This window comes from Manacus candei, unplaced genomic scaffold, assembly GCF_025592945.1.
Source record: "Manacus candei isolate 608988 ecotype Guabito, Panama unplaced genomic scaffold, ASM2559294v1 h1tg000050l, whole genome shotgun sequence".
In the NCBI taxonomy this organism is placed as follows: Eukaryota; Metazoa; Chordata; class Aves; order Passeriformes; family Pipridae; genus Manacus; species Manacus candei.
In genome coordinates this window covers 36,762,010-36,784,062 of record NW_026138098.1, presented here as the reverse complement: position 1 = coordinate 36,784,062, position 22,053 = coordinate 36,762,010, and the positions used below count along the sequence as shown (strand labels likewise).

General features: G+C 48.7%; 1 protein-coding gene across 8 annotated transcripts in view; it reads left to right on the top strand.

Annotated features, from left to right (window-relative positions):
• SGMS1 (sphingomyelin synthase 1) overlaps nt 1–22,053 on the top strand; it is an 84,772-nt gene that overhangs the window by 25,188 nt on the left and 37,531 nt on the right. Inside the window, exon 1 of one of the 8 annotated variants that reach the window (XM_051799700.1) lies at nt 16,080–16,606. The exons of 6 other annotated variants lie outside the window; for them this stretch is intronic. The gene's annotated coding sequence lies outside the window, so the exon portion shown is untranslated. Of the gene's footprint in view, nt 1–16,079; nt 16,607–22,053 lie in introns of those variants that run through there. One more of the 8 variants, XM_051799703.1, reaches the window with a different exon arrangement.

Genomic DNA, 22,053 nt, shown 5'->3' with positions numbered 1-22,053 from the left:
TTACTCAGTAGTCAGATTTCCCAATTAAATGGGCAGCAGTTGGCTAGAGCAGATGTTTAAAAGGAAAAGGAACAAAAAAATCACCACCAAAAAAAAACCCCAATACCCACCACCAAAAAACCAGTGCCCTGGGAAATGTCAAATAATCTTGTTAAAAGTGGTGACTGGTTTCTGGGTGTTGTCTTGTGCATGGATAAACACCTTTGGGGGAATATATGAATCATGTACAGAACTGAATGTGACTGCAGAGTGTTTCTGTGTCCTGTAGGCCACGAGTTCATTGTGACACTGACTTTTTGAGTGATACCTTTGCTTAGCTTCAAGCCTGAGCTTGAAGCTGCTGCTGACTGAGGAGGCCCCTTGGGGGGACAGGTTGAAGTATCCCAGTGGAAGCACTGCCTTATTCCCCCTCTGCACACAACTGGGAAGACCTTTTCCAGCACCACCTGGCCAACCTGCTCCTGGCTTTATCCTCACACTCTGAGAAACCATGGGCATCCTCCTCAGCTCCTGTTGGACTCCTCTACCAGCCTTCAGCTTGGACATCAGGAAGAATTTCTTCCTGGAAAAGGCTGTCAGGCCTTGGCAGGGGCTGCCCAGGGAGGTGGTGGAGTCCCCATCCCTGGAGGTGTCCAAGGAATGACTGGACATGGCACTTACCCAAACCTAAAAGTCTAATGGAATTTTGGAGCAAAGACTGTGTGTTCCCTGTGTTCAATTTGATTGTGTTGGATTTTGGTACATTTCCTAGCTGCTTATTAAATAGCTTGGCTGGTTCTGGGTGCTGTTGATCATTTCAGTCTTGTCTCCTGATTCATTTGCCTTCAGACACGGAGCTGCTCCCCTGTTTCTTGGAAAAGGCAGGGATGTGCTGGCAGGAAGTGGCTGCACTTAAAGCAAATAGGCTGTACCTGCTGATGATTAATCCTTAACCTGAAGAAGGAGCCTTCCCTTTCCATCTTTGTCGCCCGAATTAGCAGATGATTGTTCCTTTGTCCCCAGGCTGCCCAGGCTGACTCTGAGGTTGATTCATGGCTTAGGGGCCCCAGTGATAGGATTTCCCGTCAGGGTGTGCTCACCGGTCCTCACAGGGCTTCAAAGACAAAATGGGTTTTCCCTCTTGCTTTGCATCCTCTTGGCTTGTGCTCCTTTTGGCCTTGGCTTCATTTTTACTCCCGGAGTCCTGCAGACACGAGGCTTCAGCTGGGATTTGATGGTTGGTGCCATCCCGACTCTTTTCAAGTGTCACTGTCACCTCCCCAGGATGTCTGGGGATGGGACAGGCCGTGCTCTACTTGGGTTCAAGTGCTTGAGGATTGAATGTAAATGAATTTAGTCTTTGTTTGAAAGGCTTTGAACTACAGCACAGCTCTTTTGCAGCTCTTTTTGCTCCCTTTGAAGGCTGAGCAGCTGATGCTGTACGTGACTGTTCCCTTAGCAGTTAAAACATCAACTATTACATTGACGTGCAAATGTTATTTTGTGCTGAAGTCATGCTGGAAATAGTTCAAAATGTCTTGTTTATTTGGATTCACCATCTCGCTGAGCTCTAATCTTGTTTTGCTCTCTGGTTTCTGTCTGGTGTCTCTGCAATCAGCAGAGCTGTGTTCAGACTGAGGGGCTGAGCTTCTGAGCCCATAAGGGTTGGAAGGAGATGATTTTTAGGGTTCCTTCCAAATCAAACCGTTCTGGGATTCTGTTAAATAGCTCTCTCTTTCTGGACAAGCACCAACTGGTTAGTTCATTTATTTTAATGACAGATGCAGTTCTTTGAAATGACTTACTGCATGGTTTCGTTTTTTTTGTTTATTTTCATTTTTGTTTTCATTTGTTATTCAGCAGATAATATGGTTATTGGGATTCTTGCACAAGGTACTTTGTTGCAGTTCATTCCTGAAATGTTTCTGTCTGTGTTTTCAAGATGCATGAAATCAAAAAGGTTTTTTTCCTGGCCTGTGCTGTCCCCATTCCCAGTGAGGAGTTGAAAGGCTGTCAGCAACCGTTTTGACAGATTTCCATGTACTCCTTGGGAAGACAAAATGTTACATTTAACATATTTTGCTCCGTAGGGATAAGTACACAGCAAAGGATGGATGAAATAATTTGGTAATTAAAATGCTGAGGGTTTTTGTAGTCCCAGCAGAGGATGTCTGATCTGTCACCAGTCCTGTGTGCCTGTCCAAACTACTCCTGTCATGTGTGTGTCCCAGACACCCAGGCAGACTTAAATACCCTCCTGGCTAGAGCGTGCTCCTGCTGCAGGGGCCTCCCTGCCCTTTTCCTGCATTGTGCAGTCTCCAGATGTGGACACATCACCAAATTCCCCAAGCTTTGCAAAGAGTTTCTTGGAAAGCTCATGGAAATACAGGCCTGGGAGCTCCCTGAGCTGTGGGGCACATCCTGGCAGGTGAGTGGCAGAAAGACCAGGGCCATGCTTTGCACAAATGCTGCTGCTGTTATTAGGGTGTGTTATCCAGGTTGCTCCACGTGTTTTGGGGATGCTCTTGCTGATCCAGATTAGCTGATGCAGCTGCTTGTGTCTGCCCCCTGCTAAAGGTGTTGGTGGTCTCTGTCTGACAGCACAAGTGCCCTGCCAGTGCTGGTTCCTCAGACTCTGCCTGCTCCAAAAGCAGTGACCTGGCCTGGAAAGCATTGAACTGGAGCCAGCAGCAGGTGCAGAGTCAAGCACTGGAGGTGAGGCAGAGGTGGACTAACAGGTCTGGGCTTAGCAGGCAGCAAGGACAGCAGGCAGCTTGTCTGGAACCAGGTGCACACTCGACTTGCTCTCTCCCTCTTCATCTTCTGGTCTTCTGTGAAGCTTCTCGACCGAGCACCGAGGCTGCAAAGGCACCTCTGCAGTTGTGCAGTTTCGCTGATGTGTTTGAAGTCCCCAGACAGTTGATCAGGCAAACCTGCTGCTAAATGGATGCTCTAATTCCCAGTGAATGCTGTGATCATAAACATTATCCTACATCACAGGAATGATTTGAAAACCAGTGTGTGTTCCTCAAGCTGCCAGTTGTCTTTCAGCACCCTCGTTGTGCTCTTTCATCTTCAAATGCTCGTGCTGAAGCTCAAATTTCCCTACCTGTCAGCAGTTAGAGGGGGTCTCTTCCTACCTCCAGCTCCTTCAGAGCTGTACCTGGCAGCTTAAAAGCTGTTTACAAAGGACATAAGGCAAGTCAGTGTTGTAGCTGCTGTTTTTCTAATTGGTTTTTCTCATCCTTGGTGATATTCAGCATGAGGTTGTGTTAGAGCTTGGGGAGGACCTCGGCTTGCTCAAAGCAAGGTGAGCTTGCTGCTCAGAACCCTGAAGGACCAGGGCATCTGCTTCTGTGTGGTAATTTGAGGTGGAGTGAAAAGGGACTTCTTAAAGCAAACCTGTGTTGTCATCCCGTGTTGGGAGGAGTTTGAGGTGCTGAAAACAGGGGGGGGGGGAAGTAATCTGTGTCCAGGAGGAGTTTCAGGATACAGCTCTGCCCCTGGGTGTACTGTGAGTATTAATGGCACAGTTGGATGCTGTTTCCACATGAAAATCATAAGGCAGGTAAGGAATCAGATGTGTGCTACAAGGTCAGTGAAGCTGTTAAGCAGCAATCAGTTACTAATAAGAACCAGGGTTTTTTCTCTGCACTTCCCTTTTATTGGTGCTGTGTCAAGAAATAAATACAGATGGCCAAAATGTGTACATGTATATGTATATTTATTTGACTTTTTTACAAAGCACGAACAGCTTGAGATGTGTGGAGGAAGACAAATGCACAGAGAGTTGTGATTAATTCCTTTTTCTGCTGCTCTGGTGGAAATGAAGTTTTGGAACTGAGAAATTTAGAGGTTACTGCACTTTCCAGGCTCTTTCCTGTCTCTGAAGCCTAATGCTTGTTTCCACAACACTGTCAGGATGCAAAAGCATTATTAGTTTGGGGGTTTGTTCTGCTCTTGGGAGGCTTTTTTTACAGAATTTGGAGATCCTTACACTGCAAATAGCTGCAAAGTCAAACTGGCGAATGAACAAATATTATTAGTGAAGTAGGAGAGAACAGAACAAGCTGCTGTAAAAAGAAAATAATTTAAAAAAACCATTTTTCTCCATGATTCCCCATGTCTTGAATTCTCTGTCTCCAGAAAGAGAAAGGTTCAGCACAGGATGCTGAAGGTGATCAAAGGCACAGAGCACCTGTTGTATAAAAGGAGATAGATAAACTTTGACTCTTTAGTGTGGAGAAGAAATGATGGTGAAGGGAGGGAGTGAGAAGAGGAATGTTATGGGAGTGTGAGCTTTGCATCTTCCAAAGAGGATGACTGTACCCAGGCCTTCCTCACTGGAAAAAAAACAAGGAAGAATGAGCTTATAACAAGGGAAAGTTTTTTTCTTTTGGCAGTGTTGTTCTTTTGGTGATGTTTTTGTTTTGGTGGTGTGGATACTCTGTGGTATTCCCTGCTGCAGGAATGTTGCTGGAAGGTTACATATTCGAAGGAGGCTGGATAAAACCCCGCCGTGGCTTTAAAGAGTCCTGGCTCAGGGAACAGTTATTAAAGCAATGTTTTGAAGAATCCCAGAGCAGGTCAGGCTGGAAGGGACCACAGTGGGGATCTGGTGCCACCTCCCTGCTCCAACAGGGCCAGCCCAGAGCACAGGGCACAGGAGTGTGTCCAGACAGCTCTGGAATAGCCCCAGGGAGGAGACTTCACACACTTTAGACAATCTGTTCAGGGCTGGGTCACTGCCCAGCCAACAAGTTCTTCCTCCTGTCCAGCTGGAACTTCCTGGCCATCAGTTCCTGCCCGTTCCTCTTGTGCCATTGCTGGGCCCCCCGAGCAGAGCCTGCTCCATCCTCTGCCCCCTCCCTGCAGCCCCTCCAGCCATGGCTGAGGGCCCCTCTCAGGCTCTGCTCTGGAGGCTGAACAGCCCCAGCTCCCTCAGCCTTTGCTGCTCCCAGAGCTGCTCCAGCCCTTGGGCATCTCCGCAGCCTGCGCTGGCCCCGCTGCAGGAGCTCCCTGGCCCTGCTGTGCTGAGGAGCCCGAGCTGGGCCCAGCCCTGCAGATGTGCCTGCCCAGGGCTGGCCAGAGGGGCAGGATCCCCTCCCTGCCCTGCTGCCCCCCAGGATCCCACTGCCCTCCCTGTCCCCAGGACACACGGCTGGGCAGGGACAGCTGGTTGCCCACCAGGACCCCCAGGTCCTTCTCCCAGAGCTGCTCTCCTACAGGTCCCCCCAGCCTGTGCTGGTGCCTGGGGTTGTTCTTCCCCAGGTACCTTTGAAGAAGGTGATTCATCTGTGTTGAACTGTCTGTAGAAAGCTGGAACTTCCTTTTGGAGGTCATAAATACACGGGGCTGTTTTCCAGTGCCATGTCACGGACTTGTGGAATGCAGGGGCTGCAACCTGGAGCAGCAAAGGCAAGGCAGGATATCTCCTCTCCCATGTAACAGCAGATGACTCAGGTGATAACAAGCTGGTGTTGAGGAGCAGATGACTGCAGCAGGTGTCCTGGCTGATTCCCTGTGTTCCTTGGCCGAAGTTTTGCAGTCTGGAGCTCCCAGGAGCGTGCTGGGAGCCGGGTGGGTTGGAGTGGCAGCGTGCCAGCTGATGCCTGGGGTAATGATCAGGTTACTGTGGTGCCCTGGAGACAGATGGGCTCCAGCATTACCCTGGAAACTCAATTTTCAGCGTGAGGTAATGTTTGGGTAGAGCTGGAACTCCGGGATTGCACCTGCACCCGCGGAGGGCGAAGGTTTCTCATGCTCTCTGTCACTTTTTACTACAGGGAGGTGGTTTGCTTGGCTGGCTTATGAAAGGAGTGAATTTCCCTGGAGATATTGATGTTCAGCAGCATGTGGGTGTTGGGAGGCTTTGGGAGGTGGAGGAGGATGGAGATGGAATCATGTCCTTTGAATCAGAGCTGTGTTGGTATGCTAGAAAGAGACTGGCAGCTGTAAAAAGAGGGGGGGGAAACCCTCAAACATTGAACCACTCACTGCATGATTTTGTGTGGACTCGGAGCAGGAGGTGTTTTAAGAATTTACACTGGACTGAGTGGGGTGAAAATTCAAGTGTAGGTGAGAGTGTGGAGGTCATTCCCAACAGCTCTCAACAGGGATACATTGGAAATCAAAAGAGCCTTCATTTAGTTGGCTCCATCCCAAGGCGTGGACTTGGTGACCTGTATGATAACTTTGAGAGTAAATTCCAAGTGATTTATCCCTCTTCTGATCTCCTTTGAACCCTGAACTGCTCCTGTCTGCTGCTGTCAAGTGGCTACTTCTGTATTTATGAGCAAGTTGCAAACTGCTGACCTGCTTTGCCTCCTGTGAAAGGCAAGTGATAGTTCTCGCTGGAGATGGCAAGGGCAGTATTTCTGGATGTGCCTGGACTTAAATTTACTGTTAGGAACTGAAAAGTGTGGATGCTGATGACTGTTGGAAGGAAAAGCGTGTATTTACTGCACGGCGGCAATAGATTTATAGACAGAGAGTTTGGTTTACAGATAAATATTTTTGCCTCTATTTCTGTAGCCCCAAGCAGTAGATTTTAAAGCCTAAACTTTGCTATAATCTAGAGACCTTTTTACATTTTTTCTTTCCTATCCCATCTGCTGAGTTCTTCGCTCACGGCTCAGATGTCACGTGGAGCCACGAGAGCCAAGAGAAGTGACGCATCCTGGTATCCCATGGTAACTCTCCCTTTCCTTCGTTTTTAGCTCCTTTGCTTCGCTCCCAGATAGAATAACCTGCCCGTGGGATTGGATTGGCTTTGCTCATAAATAGGTGAAGGTTAGGTTGCACTGTTTCCAGCCTTGGGAATGATTTGCACTTGGTAACCCAAATTGCCCTTTAAAAAGCCCCAAACAAACAGCCCAGCAAAGCACACACCGCACAACCCCCGCCCCACACCAAAACCAGTCCCCACTGCAGCCAGCAATCTCGAAGCTCTCCACCCAAACTTCTTACCGGTGGGGTTTTTTTACTCTGTTTGCCGTTCAGCATATTGTCTGAGAAGTTTTTGCAAACCACAAGTAGATACCCTGCAATCGGAGTTAAAACTCTCACCAAAGCTCAATTTGCAATTCAGGTCTTGAAGTTCACACAGGCTTTGCAGCTGGAAACTTGTTAGGTGAGGCTTTTTTTTTTTTTTTCTTTTCTTCTTTCCTTTCTTCACCACCCCCACGAGTCGTTTTTAACCCCTGATTGTTCTATGCAGTTAGTGCCTGCAACTTCATTAGAAATATCCAATTTATTTCCCGGGAAGAGCTCGTGGGCTTGCATTCAGATGTGCTGATTCTTTAGAATTCTGATTACTTTTTGAAAAATGGGTCACTTCATCATGACATCAGAAATGGCTGGGGTTGGAAGGGACCTTAAAGATCACCTCGTTCCACCCCCTGCCATGGGCAGGGACACCTCCCACTGGACCAGGTTGCTCCAAGCCTTGTCCAGCCTGGCCTTGAGGCATCCACAGCCCCTCTGTGCCAGTGCCTCACCACCCTCACAGGAAAGAATTGATTTAAATTAATTAAATCCATTTTCCCGTCTGTGCCTGTCTATGCACTGTAACTTCATCGTGTTAAAACAGCAGTGGTATGACTTGGGCAGCCTGAAACTCGAGGCTGCAAACAGAGCAGCTCCTCCCCAGGTGTAAACAGCGAGTAGAGCCCTTGCAGTTGCACGTGGGAGACCTTGAACCTCTTGCATCCTGTTCCCAAACTCTTCTGCCTCCGTTTTCTCTGCGCATTAAAGCCCAGCTAAAGCACTGTGTGGCTGGTTTAACTTTTGCCCTGCCAGCTGGATTTTTGCTTTAGGGCAGAGCTTTCAGAAGCCCAGTTTATCCCTGGGGAAGGTGGTTTTGCTCCCATGTAGCTGCCGTGCACTGGAGGAGACTGAAGTTTTGCAGCCTGGCAGGATTTGCATTTGCTGTTGCCACAGCTACGAGTGAGCTCACGGCAGTTCGGTTCCCCTTGCCAGGGATGGAGCAGGAGTGAGTTTTCAGAATTAAGGTGCCAGTGCACAGAGATGACTCGTCCTGGGGTGTCCAGCTGATCTGGGGTCACTTTTTGAACGAGAGAGAGGATGCAACGGCGGTGTTTGTGTGCCGGGGAGGCACAGGGACGTCCGGAGCAGTTCCAGGCTGCCTGGATTTGGGGCAGTTGATGTGCAGGATGTTTGCTCTGAACTTGCTGCTGAGCTGCCCCCTGATCCACCACATCCCTGCGGGCACCTGGATGTTGGGAAGTACTGCAGGACTTCTCTGATGTGCTTCCCTGGCTGTGCTGAAGCAGGGGAAGGATCTCGTGCTGCTCCACACAGGTATTTAGTAGGAATCTCTGTTCTGAATTCTCAGGCTGAATTCCCTCCTGTTCCATTTTGGTTCCACGGTGCTGCCTTAGCTGTGGGCTTGCATCAGGAGTGCTGCTGCATGGCTAAATCCAAACAATAGCCTGCTTGTGGCAGCTGAAAGTGGTGGCGGAAGAAAATCCCTCCTCTGGAATTGCAGGGGAAAAACGAGCCTGTTTGCAGCAGGAATCAGCAGGAGCCTATGGAGTCATACTTGAATTATTTCCCCGAATTTTTTGCATGGTTTATGATGATTTAAGCATAAATTGCTTAAAAAAAGTCCTTGACCCGTTTTCCAATTACTGATTGCTTCCATGGCAGGGGGGTTTGGAACAAGATGTTCTTTAAGGTCCCTTCCAACCCAAACCATTCCATGATTCTGGGATTTGGATGGCCATGGGGTCAATATCAGACAATGGTTACCCTGTAACCTATGTTCTGCCATTGTAATCATTGTAAGTAAGTGTGGAATATTTAATAAGTATATAATTGGATTCATAGTTTCATCTAGGTAAGATTTAAAAACTGTGAGCTGCCTTGCAAGTTGGGTTTCTTCTTTTTCCCTGTGACAGCCTTGACTGGCTGTGCCTCTCACCTCCAGCATTCCCTCCTGCTCCCATCATCAGCTGTGTTTCATAAGCTGCCTGCAATGGCTTTTACCTGCTCCAATGCTGATTCTTGGTCTGTAGATGGTTAACAATGAGCTATTTTCTTTATATTACCTTACACAAAATACTCCCACAACACGGCTCAAAAGTCCTAGACCTGTTGAACAACAGAGGTGCTCACCTGAGGAAACTGCAGATGGAGGAGATAGAAAAGCTGGAGCTGGGGACAGGAGGAGTGTGGTATGTGGCAAACTCAGTTAATACAGGGACTGGAGCTGGAGTGAGGGACTGAATCTGAAATGTTGTGAGCAGGTGGCACCTTCTTCCCCCAACAAACAAGTGTAACTTGTCATACAGGTCACTTAACTGGCACTGTGTCTATTGACCTGGGCTCCTTTAAAGGTTTTATTATTGCATTTTATTATGGTACTTGTTGAGGTTCTGAACTCCTGTGTGAGAAAGTGCTTTTGTATTGATGATGTGCTTAAGTTTTTTTTGCTGTGTTGGAAGGTCTTTGTCTGCTATGACTTTCTGTTTTTGGAGCTAAGGATACGTAGGCTTATGGATTAAAAAAAAACAAACACAAAGGAAGGGGAGAACCCTCAAAACAAACCCAACTGTGGTGTCAGTAACCAAACTACAGCTCTGACACAGAGGGAAGACAAGGCTATAGGGGAGTTCACAAGGAACAAAACAAGCAGCACATGGTACCTGGATCCAGCTGAAGAGCCTGTCGACCACAGAAAGGTGTAGAAAGGTGGATTGGTGGATTGTAGAAAGCTTATGGGAGCCCTGTCAGTGTGTGGTGAGCTGGTAGGGTGGAGAGGGAAGGTAAATTCTGCATGTGTGCCTTGGCCTGATGATGATTTAGAAGAAGACTACAGGCTCTAGTGCAGCCAGGAGTGCCAGAGCTGAGACCCAGCCATCCTGCTGCTCGCTGGATGGGGCTGGCCAAGGAATAAAGGTCAGAATTCCTGGGGAAAGCCTTTTGGCACCAGCGTGGTGCTGTCTGCAAGGGGAGTTTATCCCTGCAGGCAGCTGCTCGCCCCGGGGACTGGCCAGTTTTGGCTCTGGTTGTTGTTTGTTTTTTGGTTTTCTTTTTTAATTCTCTTGGCTTGGTAACTCTCCAGAACACACCCCAGGGGTGTCTGGTTGCAGCTAAGGGATTACCTTTCTGGGAAGGAACTGGTGGAGCCTGTGTGAGGCTGAAGAAGAGCTTGGGTGAGAGTGTATTGCTGTGAGGTGTTTGTGTTCCTTGAGTCCCACACCCCTCACCGTGGAAAGGCAAAGGAAAAGAGGGTTTTCTGCTTCCCACTGTGGATACTGGTGAAATATTTATATTGGGAAGTGTTGTTTCCCATGGGAATCCATGTCCCTTCCTCTCTGAGAGACTTGCTTTCTTGCACAGTCCAGTCTGATGTTGTGGTGTAATTTAATGCTTCCAGTCCAAGAGGTTAAACAGTGATTTAAAAATAAAAAAAAAACCCTCTGCATCTCAGAATGACTTTTGAACTAGCACAGGCAGGAGAAAATCCCTGTGTGGATTATATGGTCTCTTGGGTTTTGGTCTTGTTTTTCACTGGCCCTAAAAACATCCTGAGGTTAAAATTAGAATAATAAACACTTACAAGGGAATTTTCTACAGTCATCTTTCATTTAGCACTGAAACCCCTGAAAAGCTGTGGTCCATTTTGGGATGCTGAGTTTTTTCCTTGTCTGTTTTAGAGATGAATGATTGATGTGGAAGCTTGAATTTGCCCTTAGTTAGTGGTGTAGCAAATACAGTCTTCAGCAGTATTAACAGCTAGTCAATATTACAAGTATTTAATGAATAATGAAGGTCTTTTCTGCTGAAATCTTGTCAAGTTTTTAACCTCATTGATCACAGAAAGCCCTGTAGCCTCCCTTAAACAGGAGAAGGAGCTGCTGTGTCTGTCTGAGGTGTGTTTAAGGAAGGAAGGCTGTTACTTCTGTCAGTAGATGAACGACCCAAACCTCTAATGAGGTTCCTGTTGGATGATTCTGTAATGAAACTCTGGCTGTGCTGTGTTGGTTTCATTGTTTGTCCTCATTCACACCCTCAGGGTTGGTGTAAGGATGTCCCCTGCACCTCACTTTATGCTTTTTTTGATTCAGGACCACTCAGAAAAGACACGTTGGGGAACAGGTTGTATCTGCCTGAGGTGCAACATCCAGGCTCCAAATGTGCTCCTTTGGAGCAGGATGGAGTCCTGGCTCCCTCCTCACTGCTGTACTTTTCCCAGATATACTTCTTTCTTTCTCTTCCTGTGTGTGTGCCTGTGGTTTTGGTTTTATTTCTCCAGTAGCCATGAGCCCCCTGGAGCTGCAGCCAGAGGATCATTATTGTGCTTTGCAGCATCACAGGCTCCTTTGGGTGGATCTCAGTGGTGTGCTGGACGTGCAGGATCCCTGTTTCCCTGCTTGTTTTGTTTGCTCTGCTAGTGCCAAATGCAGTCTGCTGGCATCCTACAGCTGGAATGTGTCTCTTGTAGAGGAGCCACCCCATTACAGCAGGGTAACATGTACAAACCCTTCCTGGCTGGACCCAAATGCCTCATTTAATCAGCAAGTAGCCCTGGAACCTGCTGCATGGTGCTCCTTGGAAATAATCTGAGTGCCAGGCAGGAGCAGCAAGAAGATGAAACACAAATGTAGAGGCTCTGTTACACAAGCCTTGGGGCAGGAAAATGTGCAGAGCTCATTAAAGCAGCTCCTGGCACTGTTCCATATAAACAGTCCCTCCCTGAGGCTGCTCCCCGTTGCCCACAGCCAAAATTGGATGGCTTGGTCAGGCTGGTGGGGAGATGGAGCTGCAGATTAACTGATGGGGAGTAACCACGAATGGTTTGCTTGTGGAGAACAACCAATCTTCCCTATTTGATGGGGCAGATGGATTTTGGGGGTGCTGCCACGCCAGCTGCTTCCACGAGAACCAAAATGCCTGATTTAAGGAAGCCTGTGCTGATGCACACTACAGAGACAGGGCTGCTAATGCTTTTATGGCAGTGAGGAGCTCAGTTAGGCTGCAATTAGCAGCTTCTCTTTTCCCTTGCAAGTCCAGAGAGGATTCTGTAGTTATTTCTGGGTTTGGTTGGTTCTGCTTTATTGGGTTTAATTCAGTATGAAACAGAAGCTTATGCTGCCCAAGAGAAGAGTACCATGTAAATGGGCTTTGTTGTGTGCTGAGAGTGCTGCAAGTGTAAAGCAACTCATTTGCCTCCCTAGGATGAGCAGCTTTGATGTTTGGAGATGCTGGGCTAAACTTCATGTTCACAGCTGTGGGGTTTTTAAAGGCAAAACTGTGAGTGAGCTGAGAATCTGAGCCCTTGTGCAGGCCAGGAGATCAGTGCAGGGAATTCCTGTTGTTTCAGGGCTGCCTCTTCGTGCACCTATTCACAGAATCCCAGAATGGGTTGGGTTGGAAGGGACCTTAAAGCACGTCTCATTCCACCCCCTGCCACGGGCAGGGACACCTTCCACTAGCCCAGGTTGCTCCAGCCTTGCCTTGGACACTTCCAGGGATCCAGGGGCAGCCACAACTTTGCTGGGTAACCTGTGCCAGGGCCTCCCCACCTTCATAGAGCAGAATTTCTTCCTAATATCCCATCTATCCCTGCCCTCTGTCAGTTTGAAGCCATTCCCCCTTGTCCTGTCACTCCAGTTCCCAATGAACAGCCCCTCTCCAGCTTCCTTGTTGACCCTTCAGACTCTGAAAGGTGCTGTGAGGTCTCCACACAACCTTCTCCTCTCCAGGCTGAACGGCCTCAACTCTCTCAGGCTAACCCTGGAAAACACCCATGGGAAGAAGCCAGAATCGTGGATGGCCTTAAATCCCCACGACCAAACACGTGCAGCGAGTCAGCTTCAAATGGTAGTGGTGTCTTTTTTGCTCTGGGTGAGGACACTGTGAGTGGCCACATCTCTGTGGCCACATCTCTGGCAGCTGCCACGGCCCATCTCAGCTGTGCTCTCCTCCTCCCTGCTCAGCCCCCAGCCTGCTCACTCTATTTGCAAAGAGAGGAAAAGGAGGAGGAGGTGTGCTAAACTGAGAACCAGGCAAGACAAATGCGCTAACGCTTGGGTAGAAACACGTTTTATCTTGAGCTTTCGTACAGAAACCTTAATTCTGCATGGAATCTTCCCTGGCCCTCCTTCCTAGGGTGAAATCTGAATAGGTAGGATCAGTTTTGTACTTCCCTCCACTGCTCGTGGCTCCCACTTGCCTTTTTGCCAGACTGTGGGAACAGGGAATGTTAGAGGTTTAAAAAAAATTACAACTTTATCTCTTGGCCTTAGAATGAAAAACTTGAGGATTTCAGTTCTTACAAGTAGTTATCTACCAAGTTAATGAAGATTTTAGCTAATAAACCTAGAGGATATCCATGTCTTGCTTGCTGTAAAAGAGGATAATCATCCTCTGGTTTTTAGAGGTGATACAGAGCATTTGTGGAGCTGAGGGCTTTTTTAAAGTATTCATCTGAGAGGTGATGTTTAGAAAAAGAAAAACCAAAGAAAGGCAAAAGGAGGAAAAACTTGAGATGGAGACTGTAAGGGAGTTTTAAGGAATCTGGTAATCCCAGGGAGTCTGATGATGGAACACCTCCTGCCCCCCGTGTCACACTGAGAAAGCAGAATTTGAGCCAAACCATAGCAAAGGCGAGTTAGCAAGTGCTGGAAACCGAATCTTAGCCTTGAGAGCGAGATACAGCACGAGGGGGCTGTTCCTGCTGAGCTGGTGTGGGATCTGTCAGCGCTGTGACATGGTGGGCTTGTGCCCTGGGCAGTGCCTCAGGCAGGGCCCGGGCGCTGCTTCTGAATATTTGTGTATGTCATGAACCGTATCTGGGGTGGGAAAATGAACAGCAAAGTGGTCCCAGAACCACAGGCTGGGTGAGGCTGGAGGGCACCTCTAGAAGGTCATCTTGTCCAAGCCACCCTTGTCAAGCAGGGTCACCTAGAGCTGGTTGCTCTGGGCTGTTTGCCAGACTCTCTCTGGGGTGTGTCCATGTGTCTTTTCCAGAGCTGGGCCCAGCACTTCAGCAGTGGTCTCACCAGTGCTGAGGGGAAGGGTCACCTCCCTCAACCTGCTGCCAGCACTGCTCCCAGTGCAGCCTGGGGTGCTGGTGGTCTTTGCTGGGAGGGGGCACTGCTGGCTCGTGGGAGCCTGTTGTCATCCCCGACCACACGTCCTGCCCGCAGAGCTGCTTCCCAGCCTGTCGGCTCCCAGCCCGTCCTGGTACCTGGGGTCGTTCTGCCCCAGGGGAGGACTTTGCCTTTCCTTTATTGGGACACCACAAGGTTCCTGTCTGCCCTTTGCTCCAGCCTGTCCGAGTTCACCCAGGTGGCAGTGTGACCTTCTGCTGCACTGGCCACTCCTACCGGTGTTGTGTCACTGAGGGTACACTCTGCACATTGTCCAGGTCATTAACAAAGAGGTTAAGTGGTGGCTCTCACATCAACCCTGGGGTAGACCACTAGTGTCTGTCCTCCAGCTGGACTTTGTGCCACTGACCACAACCTGCTGGGCCATTCAGCCAGTTCTCCCTCCACCTCACTGCCCCCTTGGCCAGTCCTGCCTTCCCAGCTTGTCTGAGGGTGTGAAAAGAGGCAGTTTTGGAAGTCCTGCCAAAGCCAGGACAGACAATGTCCTCTGCACTCCCCTCATCCGCCAAGGCAGTTGTTTCATCCCAGGAGGAGGTCAGGCTGCTGAAGCGTGGTTTCTTCCCCCTCGTAAATCCGTGCTGACTGCTCCTGATCACCCTCTTGTCCTTGAAGTGACTGGAAGTGCTTTCCAGAATTAGCTGCTCTTTCCCAGGTACAAAGTAAGGCTGCAGCCCTGTAGTTCCCCAGATCCATTTCCATTCCTTTCTTGAAGGCAGGAGTGATGTTTGCTTTCCTCTGCTCGTCAGGAGCCCCTCCTACTCACCACAGCTGTTCAAAGATGGTCAAGTGTAACCTCACAATGACACCAGCCAACTCCTTCAGCACTCCTGGCTCCATCCCATCTGGTCCCATGGGCTGAAGTGTGTCCAGGCTACTGTTCCCTAACCTGATCCTCTTCTGCTAAGGGTAAGTCTTCCTTGTCTGGACTTCCCTGTGGTCTCAGGGGCCTGCTGTTCCTGAAGGTTGGTCTTACTGTTGCCCTTCACATCCCTTGCCAGATTCAGCTCCAGATGTGCTTTGGCTCTCTTAGCTTCTTTCCTGCATGATCAGTGTTCCCAGATTCCTCCTGGATCACCTGCTGCAGTTTGCACTTGGCTCTGATCAGGAGCTCCTTGCTCCTGCCCCCTCCTGCCCCACAGCTTGATCACCTGCTTGTTGGGATAGACTGTCCTTCAACCGGGAGAAGATGATCCTTTAGTATCAATCAACTCCTTTGGGCCCCTTTTCTCTCCAAGGCTGTAGCCCGTGGGATTCTTCAGGCACATCCCTGAAGATGCCAAAGTCTCCTCTCCTAAAGTCCAGGGCTATGATCAGCCTTTTCCCCCAGCTCCTTCCTCTCCAGTCCTGACCTCCACCGTCTCATGGTCACTGCTGCCAAGGCTTCCCAAGGACCTTGGCATCCCTGACCAGTTCTTGTTTGTAAGGATTGAGGTCCAGCAGAGCCCCTCTCCTTGGTGGCTCCTGGATCACCTGTGTTAGGAACATGTCATTGGTGCACTCCAGAAACCTCCTCAGTTGTTTCTGCTGTGCTGGGTTGTCCCTCCAGCCGATACCAAGGCGGTGAAGTCCCCCATGAGCACCCATCCTGGTCTTCCTAAAGGACCTGTGCATGCAGATGCTCATCCAGGGCTGTGATTTATCCCACCACGTCTCAGGGATCACAAAGGCTGGAGCCCTGTAGGTGCAGTCAGACCTCCTGCCCCTTTCCTGTGCTGCCTGCGGGGCACTCAGAGAGGCACCCAGGGGTGCAGGCTCCCAAAAATGGTGTCAGGGCTTTCCCCGTGGAATCACAGAGTGGTTTGGGTTGGAAGGGACCTTCAGGATTCACTAGTTCCACCCTCTGCCATGGGCAAGGACACATTCTGTTAGACCAGGTTGCTCCAAGCCCCATCCAGACGCTTTCAGAGATGGGGCAGCCACGGCCCCTCTGGACAAACACCCTGCAGGCCCTGCCATGCCTGTGTCCCTGCCTTAGGGTGGGTGAGTACAGGAGTTTGGCTTTCCTGGAGTTCAGCTGGACACTGAGCAGTGTGTGTGAGCTGCCAGGATGGCAGCCTCTGCTGAGCAGGAATAGCACACGTCTCCTGGCAAAAGCCTGGAATGTGTGAGAACCTCCCTATTATTAGATGGCTGCAATATTTCTCTTGGCTCACTCAGCCTGGCTGTAGTGCTCAAGTGGACGCTGTGCATGCAGCTTTAGGAAAATAAAGGCTTTATTTCTGTCTGATATTCCCCCTACTTACGTCTTTCCTAATGTAACCGAGTCTCTCCAGAAGGGCTGCTTCTCCCTCCTTCTCCTCTGGCTATTTATATCCCCGGTGACGTTGCAGGAGTGTTTGCTTTGGAAAAAAAAAAAATCTCTGTCTGAGCCGAAGCGAAACCAAACCTGCAGGATAAAGCTGTTCTTTCTCCTCCTCTTGGTCAGAAGGGAGGCCTGGAGAGCGGCAGAAAAGGATCCCCCGGGAAGGAAGGACCAGCCTGGGAAGGTAAAGGGCGTTTTTCTGTTTGACTAATGCAGTGACAAACACCCCCCCAAACCCTGAACTGCTCGTTCCGGGGGTGGAGGTGTCAAACACCGGTGGTATTTTAGGGAGGACCTGTGAAATGAGTCGCTGAAAAGCCTCCGGGCTGAGCACAGGGGCTCTTTAATAATCCATCAGCTGCTTGCAGGCACAGCATCAGAGCTCAGGGGTCGCTGTCCCCCCTCAGCCCGTGATGCAGAGAGGCTTTGCCTTCTCCCTCCCCAAATATTGTGATGGCATTACAGCAAAGCTGAATTTCGACTTATCTTCAGCTCTCTAAGCAATTCAGAGCTCTGGCTCTGAAACTTCCCCAGCCTTTCCATTTTTATCGTGCCTTGGTCTGAATCTCAGATAATTTGGATGACAGTTTTATAAAGGTGTAGACTGAATAATCTGTGTTGTGCTTGTAGGGTAGTTGGCAAAATTTAAGGGTGTTTACTTTTGGGTAAAGGCTGATTTCCTGAGGTCTGAAGCTGCATTTGCTACTTTTTGCTGCTTGTGAGCTGTAGAAGACACAGAAAGTAACACTTCAAGGTTTTTAAGGGCTCGGTGTGAAGCTGAGCATGTTTGAGCACTGGATTTTTGCAGAAATGCCAATCCCTGAGCAAATCCAAGAGTCCTGCATAAATAAACAGGGAAGAAAGCAAGTGTACCTCTCTCCAGAAAATTCAAGTGTTTGCCTTTACCCTGTTGTACTCCCTACTAGATATTTTTAGCTCATAACAGAATTGTATTTTTGTGAACTCTTCTTTGCAGGGTGAAACCTCTGACAGTGATTGCCACAAAACACAACTTTGTGGAAGTTCTGTGGAAATGTTCTGCATTAGTGTTCTTTGGTGTGCACAGAGAGGAAACTAATCTCTTTTTACCCTCCAAAGTCATAGTGTGCAGCACAGGAGTATCCCAGTAATGTCATCCCACGGGATTAGTTAGAGGTGCTTAAAAAGAAACAGGCAGTGTCCTTGACTCAGGATTCCAGAGGCACAGGAAGGGTGGTGGTATCCACAGTTGGATATCCACTTCTGCCCCATGGAACTTGCATGGGATCAGCTCCAGTTATTGCTGAGTTTGGGTGATCCACCAGGAATGACCCAAGAGGAAGCAGGGTGTCACAGAATCATGGAATCATAGAATGGTTTGAATTGGAAGGGGTCTTAAAGCTCATCTCATCCCACCCCCTGCCATGGGCAGGGACACCTTCCACTAGCCCAGGTTGCTCCAAACCCCGACCAGCCTGGCCTTGGACACTTCCAGGGATCCAGGGGCAGCCACAGCTTCTCTGCCCAACCTGGGCCAGGGCCTCCCCACCCTCACAGGGAAGGATTCCTTCCCACTATCCCATGTATCCCTGCCCTCTGGCAGAGGGAAGCCATTCCCTGTGTCCTGTCCCTCCATCCCTTGTCCCCAGTCCCTCTCCAGCTCTCCTGGAGCCCCTTTAGGCCCTGGAAGGAGCTCTCAGGTCTCCCTGGAGCCTTCTCTTCTCCAGGTGACCCCCCCCAGCTCTCCCAGCCTGGCTCAAGAGCAGAGGGGCTCCAGCCCTGGCAGCATCTCCATGGGCACACTCCAGCAGCTCCACATCCCTCTGCAGCTGGTGTCAAGCAGAGTGATTCCCCTTGTCTGTGCTTCTGCAAGGAGGGTTTTTTGAGGTTCTGGGGCTTGAAAACATGTACCTAATGTTTCTGTTGTGACTGGTGGCAAGGACAGAGATGTGTTAGCACAGTAAATTCCAGCCAAAAGATATTTGTTGAATGCCAGGGGAAAGGTATTTGGCCATGGCTTGATTAAGGTGCTCTGTGTATGCTACAGCATAGTATGTTTATTTTGTAAATAGAGTTGAGGAGCAGAGCTGTGGCTGCCCCTGGATCCCTGGAAGTGTCCAAGGCCAGGTTGGACGGGGCTTGGAGCAACCTGGGACAGTGGGAGGTGTCCCTGCCCATGGCAGGGGGTGGAACAAGGTGAGGTCTCTTCCAATCCAAACCTTTTGAGGTCAGAGCTGCTGAGACTTGGCTTTGGAGGGAGCAGGATGAAGTTCTTTCAGGTTCCTGTTCAAGTTAGTGCTTGGCACTGTAGTCAGAGACACATAATTCAGGTGTTTGTAGGAAAGGAAGAAATGTTATGAGTTGGGATTTCAGTGAGTGCTGAATTTTTGAGGGGATATATGTGTTAGGAAGGAAGGTTTTAATGGTCCTGGTGGAAGGAGCAGGCTCTTATTTTTAATGCTTATGCAGAACTGATGCTTGAACATCTTTTAGGAATAAATTGGACTGAAGGTCAGGGTTATAAAAATAAGGTCTAACAGGCCAGTGCCTGAAAACAGGTGTTAAGAATGGTTTTTATTGCACTTTGATCATTGGCTGATAAAAGCACAGTTAGATTTTATAGATTTTTCTTTTTTTATTAGTTATACCTAAACTAGCCCACATCTATGGTGGCATTTCTATCTGTTCCCCCTTTTTTGGGATGAGCATAAGGGGACATAAAAACATGCTTCCCCAATAAGCCCTTTGAGCCTTTTGGGATTAATACCTCCAGCTGCCTGAGCATAACTTCTTCTTTTCAGCTCTGAATTCACCTGGTCATATTTTGAACCCAGGTGACTCATGGCACTTGAAGTCCCGAGAAGAGGATGTGTGTTGAAATGTTGGGATCACATGGCTCCCCCGTGTGTAAAGCACCAAATTCCCAAGGATTTTGGGAATACAACACCCTGTGGCCCTCACAAATAGCTCCTGGTTGCTTCTGTTGTGTTCTGTTTGTCCTTGGGATGGAGGAAATGGATATTTGAAGCCCTGCTTGGCAATATTAATCCACATCTTGCGTATTAATGAGAAAGGTGTTGGATAGGTGGGTGTGTCAGGGCTGTTTAACCTGTGAATATTGACTTCCAGTTAGACAGGGGGGAAAAGGGGAGCTGGAGGCAGGGATCAATCAATAACTGGCTCATGTTCCATCTCTTAGAGTCTTTGAGTGGCCTCTGCTCCCTGGGTGTGAGAGGGACCCTCCTGGCAAGAGCAGCAGGTGCTGGTCAGGTGTTTGGGATAATAAACATCCTGCTGAGGTGCCAGCAGGAGCTGTGGATTTCTCTGTGCTTTGTGCCCTGTGTGATTGGGGTGATGTGCAAACAACTACTCAGGATGTGGAGACTTAATTTATGTTTAGCAGGAAAAAGCCCCCTCCACGCCCAGGAGCCCTGGGGTTGACCTGTAGTGGGAAACATCATCCTGTGTAAAGGGAAACATCATCCTGTGTAAACTCTTGCTTTGGTTTTTGCTTTTTGGGTGAGTTTATTTCTGGTTGGTTGGGTTTTGTTTTTTTTTTGAAATGCTAATTTTGCTCAACTGGAAAGTGTTGTTTCCTTTAGATCCTTTCAGATTAGTAAAAAATTCCTTTGAAGAGCCAGAGATAGCATCAGCAAAGCCATACTTAAACCTGGCAAGGCTTTTTCCCTGGGAGGTCCTTGGTTGCTCCTTGGATGACAACAGCAGCTGGCATCTGTCATTCCATGCCATGTCCCTGGGAATGGCCAACTTGGTCTGTCAAGGGCTTTATAGAAGCCACAGCACCTAATTTGTGCCAAACTACTGGTGTACAAACCCAGCAGCCTTGTAGCAAGGTGTGGAGCAAATAGCAAAGGAATTAACTGTTTCGATGGAAAAACCAGTGGGACACCAGTCTGTGTAATCAGAGGCCTTTGGGTTGAAGTTTTGGGTTTGGGGGAAATATACCCAAATTGGCATTCTGAGGCAGTGACTTCCTTAACCAGAGGATTTTAACACCCCTGGGTAATGAGGCTTCTCAGAGGACAAAATAAGTGGATCAGAGAATAGGGGTGGCACTTCCCAAGCTGTGGCAGTGCTGCAGCTGGATGTGGGATGCAGTTCACTTGGGAGTAACACCCTGCCCTGTGAAAAAATGTCCTTGTAGTTGAATGGGTGAGTTTGAAAAGAGCATCTTGTTTCTGTTTTTCTCTTTTATGGAAAGCTTCACTCTTCCAGGTTAAAATGAAGGATTAAACACTTGCTTTGGACTGGGTGTGTGATTGCACATCCCCTGTGAGGGAGTGAGTTGCCATTCCAGCGTGGCACTGTGTTTTCCTCTGCTCTGGCCTTTGGAGAAGTGCCAGGTGTTCAGAGCCACCCCTGAGGAAATCCAGGTGTTTCTCCGAGGATCTAAAGGTCAACCACAGCGTTGGATCAGGAGGAGCAGAAGCTGGACACGTCCTGCAGCCCAGGGAAGCACATGTGATGAGCAAAAGCGGTGGATTTTATCCCCTGACAAAGATTAGATGGGAACTCCAGGAGCTGCTTGTGTGGCTTGGCCAACACGAGTGTCCAGATGTAAAGACTCCCTTCACCCACAGCCAGAGATCCCATGTCCTGGTGGACCTCCAGGACGTGTGGGGGTCCCAGTGCTGCTCCTGCCAGCCTTTTTCCAGGTTCCAGTCACGGGGAGGGTGTGTGTGATCCCTCAGAGCTGTCGCAACAGGGAGCAGCCCCGTGACTGGAGGTCAGAGGACAGACACGTGTCCAAATACAACAACACAAAGTATTTCCCAAGGAAGGAGGAGCCAGGGGAGTTTCCAGCTGATTTTTCTGGAAGCCCTTGGTTCGCTGCCAGGCTTCTGCAAGGGATTTAAAACACACCTTTGCTCTTGCACACGTGCTCAAGCGAGCGGTGCTGAAACGGGAGGAATTCTGTTCAGGGAACTCAGTTCAACTTGAAAGCAGGCTGAGCTTTTTATAGGAAAAGAGAGAGGAGTGTGGTTTCCTCCGGACTTGCTCTGTGAGTCACACATTACATGACACAGCATTCCTCTTGGGAATCTTAATTGCTGGAGCTGATGAGCACATCAGCACTCTGGAATCTCCTCTTGTGTCATCAAACACACCTAAACACTTAACTTCCAGAAGTGCCAGCTTATTTTGATAATACTTCACAGATTTCAAAGTCAACTGTTAAATGGGTTTTAGTATCCATCAGAACCCCATTAAAGTCAATTTAATGGCTTTTTTTTTTTTTTAAGTTCCAAAGTGACTGTCCATTAACAGCCTTGCATTTAAGAAGTTGTAATGCTGTTATAGAGGTGAAATAATAATAATTACTGTATGTAATAGTAAATAATCATGTTATTTTTCAGTAGGAAAGATGATATTTTGAGGGTATCCACTGTGTGCTTTTTTTATTGTTTTCCCCTGGTGGGTATTTTTAAGTCTTGAATAAAAAGGGCTTTATTGCTCATGGCAGGGGGATTGGAACAAGATGGTCTGTAAGGTCCCTTCCAACCCAAACTGTTCTGGAATTCTGTGTTTCTGTGACTTCTGGACCATAAAGCAAATGTGCTGAAAGGTCTCTGCCAGAGCTGTTCAAAACTTAAGTGTCCTCGATTTATACTTCTTTACAAACACATTTCA